Consider the following 10,064-nt stretch of genomic DNA (forward strand, 5'->3'; position numbering starts at 1 on the left):
TTAAAATTCTGTGTTTTGAAATGTTGATTTAAGACTGACATAAAGTTTATATTTAATAGTTCTTTACATTTATATGTATTTATTCATTCCTGCTATCTTAATTCATTGTGGTCTTTAAGATAACACGTGTAGGAATCTCAAAACATTCTCTTAAAATGAACCAGTTAAATCTCACTGCCTGAAACAGCCAGAAGTATATCTCTGACAATTAGTGTGATTTTACTGGTTTAATCAGTATAATTTCGTTATTATTTTAATCAACTAGGTTCACTGATTCCGAACATCAGTTCGTCCTAAGCGATGTCGTCTGTCAGCTGCTTAGGTATCATAATCATCAGCATTCGTCACTTGTATAGACTTTTAAATTTTCTTTCAAAATAGTAAATGAACAAAAATATATGAAGGCCGGGCTGCAATATAATTAGATACATTTCATTTAAAATGAGAAGTCTCTTTATTCTGCCAACGCGTCGCGTCGCTCAAAGTCAAACCCAAGTAGCCACGTGCCTTCCACTTTCAAGAAAAAAATGTTATATCACCTGATTGCTGCAGCCACACCCAAAATATTTCGAACATAAAAACAAGTACACAATAAAGCTCGTGTTCAATTGTACGAAATGCAAAGACGCCACCCGGTCACACGCGCGTACGACACGAATGGAAGTTAATTTCTAGTATATTTCAGTATCTGTTTTAATTGAGTCACACACTGGTTCGCTGGGTAAAAATAGAAATATCACTGGTTCACCAGTGCCAACTCAAAATACTGATTCAACCAATGAAAATTTTATGGATTCAGTTTAAGAGAGCAGCTTTTAAAACTTTGAACAGACGATTTAGAGCTTGTGATAATTTGATCTAATATTTTTGGTACCTACTCGACTTTACTAAAATATCATCATGTTATTCTCCTCCTTTTCCCTAGTAAAAATGCCTATTAAATTATCAATAGAAACTGTTTAAAAACACATATGATGCAAACAGGTTTCTTTATGGTCTTATGTAGTTCTTAAGAATCTTTTTTATTTGGATTCTGTGTTTAATGGTACACGGTAACAATCTTGGTAGAGGGGGTACCAGATACTGTAGAACCAATATTGTCCGCATGGGATAAACTTCTAGGTTCAAAAATATAACTGCGGTAGTTCTATTTTCGAACCGATAGAAGTCCAGCCCTCACGGAAAATAATGGTTCTACAGTATCTGGTATCTCCATTTACTCAGATTTTTCGTGCATGTATTCGGCACTTGAACGGCTACCAAGACTAAAATTAACTTGAAAATTTTGTTCTAATGGATTCTATTATATACTGTAGAACTAAAATTCGAAGTTCTGCATTGAAAGTGCCCCTAAAGGGAATCGCTTAGGTTCTGCTTTTTCACGAATCACACAAGTTCAAAACTGCTTCTCTAGCGGGTGCTATTAGCATTTTGAATGGTCAATAAAAATTAAATTAATTAGGTTTAAACTTAAAATAATGCTTTCAGAATGGCTCTACGAGGCACCCATTAATTTCTACCTTCTCACGAAAGTGCAGCCTTGAAAATACTTCTATTAACTATTTATTAAGTTGTATTGTATCGAAAGGTGCACAAGTACCAAATTGCTTTTCTAATAGGCTCTATTAGGATTGTAGTTTTCTTTACAATGTCCATTCTGCAAAATTGAAAACATTACCTTGAATTACCTTGAAAACATTCAAGTGCTAGACCTTAGGCTTGAAGCTTGAACCGTCGATGAGGTTTCGACTGGCCGTTCGCCAGTCTTTAAACAAAGCCCCTAACTTCCCCCTACCTCTTGACGCTTGATCCCCACCCTCAACTAACAGAGAGACCATTATCCAGTCTGCGCGCTGTGCAATTAGCGTTCTCTCTGATCAATGCTCTTAGCTCTCTCTATGTCTCTACTTTTCAGCACATTTAATATGAGGTGGCTCGTATAGGAAGGTCGACACCCTTGGTTACTGTATGATATACACAGGACGCATGTGCGTTGTAATACTAAACAATGGCAATATTCGAATTGTGTACCCTCGCAGGGCCCGCGGTAACATATGTATTCAAGATGTAGAAAATCTGAATCAAAAGTAAAGACGTATTGTTTATAAAAGACTTGATTCTTTGCTAAAAGAATGAATTTAAAAAAAGTTGAGTTTTTAACCAAACAGTTTAATTTACAAACAAATACATTTTTGAGAGAGTAGTTCAAGTTTCAATAAAATAGTTAAATTTTGGTCTAATAATGAGGAATTATTGACAAAATATTTAGGTACATTTTCAACCGAAAAAACGAATTATCTACAAGACAGTTGAATTTTCAGCCTGAAAAATATGCTTTTACGCAAAAAAGTTAATTTAATATTTTTCTACACAATATTTGAAGGTTTGAAACGTTTAATTTTTGTATAAAAACTTTAAATTCTTTGCCAAAATAGTAGAATTTTTAATAGAAAAAGTTGTTTTCTTACGTTTTTCGTCAGAAAGTTAATTTACAACTAAAAAAAGTTATTTTCATTTAAATAGCTAAATTTTTTACAAAAGCGCTCATTTGCGGTTACTGTCCGGTTACCACTCGCTTTTGTCGCTTTGCTACTGGCGTTGACGGATTGTTGACACTGCCAGTGTGCTGAAAACATGCGTGTACCAGCAGTTCTATAAAGAACTAAATCAGTCAGCCTTATATTGGACTTCTTGTGTATTTGCACGTGCTCGCACTTTCAACGAGAAAGTTTGTATTATGAATTGTGTCAGCATAAAAGTTAGATTTTATAGAATTTCGTTAAGTATTTTGAATTCTATAGAATTCAAGCGAATTCTTAGAATTCACTTGTACTTTAAATTCTTTTAAAGCTTTCTTTAATTCTCTTGAAACATTCACAATATACACCATGAATTATTGTGTAATTCGCCAAGTCTTCTATATATTCTGAATTCTGTCAAATACTTTCAACTGTTTGAATTCTTTTGAACGAACTGAATTCTTTAGAGGGATTAACCAACTCATTAACAATGTATATCATTATGTATGTCAACATTAAAATATCAAAGGGTCTACCAGGGTAGGCGTGAAAAATGCCCCCAAGGCTTTTTGGGTCCTAATATCAACTGTAGGTAACCTGAGCGGGTGGAAAACGTTTCACCCAGTTTCAGCCCCCCCCAACTTGCATATTAATCCTTCTACCTATAAGAATGTAATTTCTCAAATTATTTTCTTTTCTCTGTGCATATTGTTTATTTTCAAGTGAAAACATTGAAGAAAAAAGACAAAATTCAGTTTTTGATCAATTCTGAATAATTTCAAATAATTTTTTTAATACGAGATCGTCTCTGAGAAAGATCGAAATTTTTTTTATAAGTTGGGCTATTAATATTCTACTATATAGTAAAAATCAAGGTTTTATTTTTGGTGCGCTAGGATAAAAAAATTAAAAAAGAGTTAAAGGAACACTAAAAAATAAAAGTGTGGAGTCCGAGAGACTAAAACATCTAACTTCCTGTTTTTCATGCACTGAATCCGAATCTACATCTAAAGTCTGTTTTATTCAATGGGGTCCATATTTTTTTGTAACTTCAAGAAATAGTGCAAAATCTGGGTTATTGTAAATATGTAAGTTATGAAAAAACTAAATATAACACTCGATTCTACGGAAAAGTAAGATCAAATGTAGGTTGGTAGAAATTTATGTATTATAAGACTTTTATAACACTTTTCTCAGAGAATCAAATCGTGCATTAGTATTTCTGTAGCTCACATATTTAAAAATAATTTGAAAATTGTTCTTCATTTTTTCAGGTTTCAGGTAATAAAAAGGGTATCTGATAGAGGAAAACGAACATCGAATTTGGATTCAGTAAATTAAAAAAGAGGAGAGGCGGGGTCCTTATTGTCGCGGACATCAAACTTATTTTTTATGCATCTTTTTCAATTAATTAACTGATTAATTATTATTATTACTTTTACTTAAGATGAAAATTGTTGGCACTGTTTTTTCTAAAAACATAAGAAAAGAAAATCTTTAGTTGTTCGGTATTAACATTATTTAAGTAGAAATTAATCATTGCAATTCTCTTATTTTCGAAAGGATAAATCATTGAATCCGCTTCATCGTATTAAAAAAGAGTATCCAGAATAATTAATTTTTATATAAGCCAAATATATACTGCATATATGCTTCACGAATTCAAGGTGAGACCGTGCAGATTGTCTTCCTGAAGTCGTCGTAGGAAAAATCAAGCGCTTAGAAAATTTAATTGTGTGACATAACTGCTACCGCAGTTATTTATGCTATTTACTTAACAAATTGGAGCAAGAAGAAAAAGGTACAATGTCTGGATTTTATGTTATTTTTTCCGTATAATCCAGTGGTGCGATTAGCTTTTTTTGTAACTCGCATATTTATAAAAACCAAGAGTTTTTATTATTTTTTGAGGTTATACAAAAATAGAGACCTGTTGGAATAAAATGTAAATCAGAGGCAGATTTGGCTTCAGTGCATCAAAAACAGTAAGTTGAGGATTTTAGTCTCTCGGACTCTACACTTTTATTTTTTAGTGTTCTTGTGACATCGTTTTTAATTTTTTTCACCCTGGCGCACCAAAGATAAAAAATTAATTTAGTTTTTTCATAATCAAGTATTGAAAGCTCAACTTTCAAAAAAATTCTCATTATTTCGCAAAGCCGATTTCGTACAAAAAAATTATTTGAAATATTGCCGAATTAAAAAAAATGTTAATTCCCAGCCAAATTAAATGACACATTTTGCTATACACGCATACAAACTTGCCTGTTGCCCTCAATTTTTGTCGTTTGAAAATAAACAATATGCACAGAGAAAGAAATATAATTTGGAAAATTACATTACTGGGGGCTGCCTACAGATCTATTAGGACTAAAAGCCTTGAAAAAAATTTTAATTATCTCGGAAACGGTCAGAGATACGTGAAAACTAATGACATCTTAGTGATTTTCAGTGGCTTTTTTCTACCCGCTCGAACTAATCCAGTAAAAATAATTTGAAAATTAATAAAAATAATAACAATTTTGAGTTATATCGAAAAAGATCAGAGATACGTGAGAACTCAGTAAATTTTAAGAATTGTGCAAAGCAGGATTGTTTTCGACAAACACGAATTAAGCCAATAAAATTATTAAAAATTCAAAAAACAAATTTAAACTCTGATTTGTCTTAAAAACGGCTATAGGTACGAGAAAACTGACCATATTTTTACATGGTTTAATAAAAAACAATGTTTTAGGCTAAAACTAAAAAAATGTCGATGTTTTGCAAAGGTCAATAGCCCTCAGCCACCACAAAGTAACTAAATAAAAAGATTTAAAAAATAAAAAAATAAATTTTTTTAATTATATCCAAAATTATGATACATACGCGAATCCTTGAAAAATTATTAATAACTAACAATTAGTGTTAATATTTACGATATTTGATACATTTTCAAATTTCCGGAAAATTAATCGGATTGGGCGCTCGGATCGAAAAGGATTAAAAGGTGCATTAGGATTCAAGTTCATGCTGAAGGACGAATTTAAAAGGGTTGAAAGTTCGGTTGGGATTGGTTTCCGATTCAATCGACTGAGCACACGGACTATTAAAACTGACGCGGAGTGAGGCTTGGATTCATTGACGTTGGACATGGGATTGAGTTGAATTCAAGAAGTCCCACGCATTAAAAAGGATTGGAGGGTCGGATGGAAACATGGATTTGGTAAGCGGACGGATTGAAGTACGTGCTGTATGTGCCTTCAAGTAGATCTGTGTTAACTTACGTGGTTCCGTTTGTATGTGTGCTAATTTCTCAACGGTTTTTGGCTCTATGGAAAAAATTGCGGGTGTTAAAGCAATTCCAATTCCAAATTTGAGTTCAGATGTTATATAATGAGATTATTTAGATTGGAAGAGTCGATTCTTTTAATGGAATTGCATAGCAGATTCGTACACACAATGCAAATTGAAAATTTATGTATGACGTGTTCTTTTGTTCGTAAAAGATCTACGGAGGGATTTTCTTTTTTTGTAAATTTGATGTGTCTCTTTTCAAAAACCAACAGTAGTATGATATCACGTTCATATCCCAAATACCTTGATATCTTCTCTCAAAGTCTTTCATGACTTGGTGAAATCTCTCACTCTGCTCCTCACTGAAGTTCCCCAGATTTCCAGGGAAGTAATCAATGTGGGAATGGAGGAAATGGATATTTAAATTCATTAAACATGCCATCTTTTGGTAGTTTTTCAACAGTCTCTCGGCAATATTCTTGTAATTATGGTCTTTCTTATTCCCCAAGAATTTTTTTTGAATTTCTTTGAAACTACTCCAAGCTGCTCTCTCATTAGTTGTCATTCTCATTTCAAATTTATCATCATTCACCAGTTCCCTTATTTGGGAGCCCTCGAAAACAACTCCATTAATTTTCATTTCATAAATATTAGGAAATTTCTCAAATATATACATGAAAGCATCGCTCTTTGATACCATCATTGCTTTGATTAGCTGTTTAAATAAGCCGAGTTTGATATTTAATGGTGGAAGAATGACTTCATGGCTAGGAATAAGACTCTCTTGTAGTATATTCATATATCCTGGAGTTAATTCTTGCCTGAGTGACTAGTCCTTTTTCACGTAATGTTGCGCTCGGGCACGACTGTCCCACTCACAAATAAAACATGGATACTTTGTGTTTCCGCTTTGCTGACCTAATAAAATACTGGTTATGTTCAAATCTCCAACTAATTGCCGCTTGTGACTATCATACTTCAATTTTTCGAGTAGAAAATGGAGATTATTATATTGCTCTTTCAAGATCACTGAATGACCAACCAGTATAGGGGCATATATGTTTGCGTTGTGAAGTAAGGCAGCTTTCAAACTCCTCACTAATGAATCAATAAATAGTCGCCAGTCACTAGCTACATATTGAACACTTTTATACTCATTCATCAGTCCTTTGACATTATTGCAATAAACTAAACCCTTTGCTTTATGGAAGAATTTCCGGAATGGGCGATCGCGATTATGATAAAAACTCACTGTAGTACCTGGAGCTGAAAAATTCTTCTATTTTAATCTAGAAGCTACAAGTTCGGACATTTCTTTCGAAAGCCCTGCGTCTCGACCCGAATCACTTAGCTCGTCTCGAATAAAACCATGAGAATTTCCGGTTTGACCATCTTCTGATTTTTGCGATTCATTTAGCTCGTCATTTTGGTGATCATCGAATTTTTCAAATGACATTCTTCTATCTGTATCATTAGTTTCTGTTTCAAAAGAGACTTCCTCATTAAATATCAGATGTTCACTTTCAACCTGTTTAATGCTGATTAAAACAGCATCTATATTGTAACATTTTTTGTAATGTGCTTTCAGTGTGTCTGTAAATTCCCCCCCCCCCCTGATTCGTGATGACATCCTTTCCACAAACAACGCAAAAGTTGTTTAACCGATGACAACATGGGATTGTTGATGAACTTGTAGCATTAGACTCTAAAATGGCCAAGTTTTTCACCAAATTAAAGCTGCAGTCGCATGACTTTGCAATATCCACGATATTAAAGGGCAGAATCTAAGATATTCAAAAAAAATATTTTCTAATTGTACAAAAATTACTTGTAAAACATGCCCTTTTCTATAAAATGCAAAAGAATGTCAATATCGTAGTACTCTGTTTTTGAAATCCGAATCATCAAGCATTCACCTTTTTGCATAATTATTAGATTTTTGTGTTGAACAGATAACACACTGTTTAAGGCTAATATGAAAGATACCTGCAGATAAGTCTTCATTTTCTTGAGGAAATTATAACATATCCAAAAACATTTAATCCATTTTCCACTAAAACTTATAGTGCAATAGATATCCGAAAAACCACAATACACAATGAAAGCTCAAGATACAGACAAAGCGGGGTTAAAATCTTTTGTCGCCACATCACACGTCAGCGACCTGGATCCGATAAAATTTAGCTTTTTTAATATCTTAGATATTAACTGTTAATATCACACATTTTATACTTTCAATATAATCAGATATTGCCCTTTAATATTTTGTACGTTGAATAAAAGATATTAAATATTATGCCGTAATATCTATATATTATGGTTAAATATGAAAGTTTTTAATATTCTGCGTTTCAATACCTATTTTTCTCAGTGTACAAATTACGTTCAAATGCACAGGCGTGCTTACCCTATTGCGAGTGATTCAAACGCTTGTGTCGATTGAAAATGATTAAAAACGATATCAGCTTCGACTTGACCTACATTGAGGTTTAACCTATCCTAACCTAACAAAACCTGACCTAACCTAACCGATTACGCTGGCAACCCTGTTCTTAAACGTCTTAAACGTAAGCGTAACCCTTTGCATCGTTCCTTCGAAGAAAAAAGGACACGTTATAGCAGGCAGAAAATAGACTGAAGTAGGTCTATAAATCAATTTAATTAATTTTTGAATAAAACTCTTATTCATTTGCATGTTTAAGTTACAGTTCTACATTTTAATTGATACAAACATTGTCAGGTTAATGGAAATGGGGTCAATTCTACTTGTAGTTCTAAGTCTCTTCAAATGAGTAATGTGCGTATAAATTTTTAACCACCTGTAGTGAAATGAAATGAATTTTATTGTGTTACAACGGGAACACTTAGGTTAAGTTGTGTTGCGTTAAGTAAAATTTCGATAGGTTCTGTTAAGTTAGATTCATTTGTAGGTTAAGATCGAGTTAACCTATTAAATATAGCACACATTTAAAACTGAGAACCGTACGCTTACATAGCTACACGTGTGGTTGAATTTCATTCGGCTAGGTTAGGTTATGTCAGGTTTATAGAATAGGATGGTTAAACCTCTATATAGGTTAAGCCGAAGCTGAATGAAACGGTACCGCAAACACAACGGGACAACACAATGAGTTTAATTGTGTTACGTTAAGTTAGTTTAGGTTAGGTCAGATTTTTTTAGGTTAGGATAGGTTTGACCTCTTTGCAGGTTAAGCCCAAGCTGATTCAAACGGTACCGTAAACACAACGGGAGAACACAACCAATTTAATTGTGTTTCGTGAGGTTAGGTTAGGCTAGGTTAGATTTATTTATAGGTTAGGCTAGAGTTGACCCATTTTATGTAGCACAAATTTGCTACTGGGAAAATATGCTTTCAGAGATTTACATGTAGTTCAATAAATTTCTGTTAATTCGGTTAGGTGAGGTCAGGTTCTGTTGGGTGAAGGTATGTTAAATAAGTTGATATCAGACAAGGGTTGATACTTCACAGTTATTGACATGTTTTTGAAGTGAAAATTTGCATCACGGGCATTATTTTGAAAGGAGGAGGGTCAATAAGGCCGGTTCTTCGGCCATCTACAGATTGGCCTTAAACATGTTTTATTTTTTTCATCTAACTAGGTCTCATAACCCCTTAAAAGGATTTTTCCTGAGAGTGATCTGATTTCAAGATATAGTCATTTTTAAGTTCGTATTTTACATGGTTTTTCGCACTTTCATTCAAATCATGCTAAGTTTCACATTGTTAGTATTGCTCACGCAAGATCATACTTGGCCAGAAACTGCGTACGTATATGCGTTACAACACATGTTAAAGCCATCATTTTTCTCGAGGTACTTAGCCTTCGAAATAGGGCTCATTTTTATACTTTATTAGGTTTGTGATCATGAAAGGAGTAAAAATGTCCTACTTTATCAGATTTATTAGCAATAATTTCTATAAAATAATCGAAATAATCTTGGAGACATTTTTCTAAGAGAAGGTATACTAGGCAGTCTGATAAGTCCCTTCAAAAATGAAACACGGAGACGTTTTTTTTGGCCAAAGTCGGTTTTATTAATCAACATACTCTCTTTTTAGGTCGATACAGCGAGTCGAACGATTTTCTAACTTTTTGATACCGTCCGAAAAGTACTCGATCGTAATGTAATATAATATAATGTAATGTAGTGTAGTGTAGTGTAGTGTAGTGTAGTGTAGTGTAGTGTAGTGTAGTGTAGTGTAGTGTAGTGTAGTGTAGTGTAGTGTAGTGTAGTGTAGTGTAGTG

The 10,064-nt window shown here is 33.4% G+C and overlaps 1 protein-coding gene across 2 annotated transcripts in view; it reads left to right on the plus strand.

Annotated features, from left to right (window-relative positions):
- Positions 1-10,064, plus strand: part of LOC117174760 (putative inorganic phosphate cotransporter) — an 822,629-nt gene that overhangs the window by 258,668 nt on the left and 553,897 nt on the right. The gene's annotated exons all lie outside the window — the stretch shown is intronic.

This window comes from Belonocnema kinseyi, chromosome 6 (genome assembly GCF_010883055.1).
Source record: "Belonocnema kinseyi isolate 2016_QV_RU_SX_M_011 chromosome 6, B_treatae_v1, whole genome shotgun sequence".
Lineage (NCBI taxonomy): Eukaryota > Metazoa > Arthropoda > Insecta > Hymenoptera > Cynipidae > Belonocnema > Belonocnema kinseyi.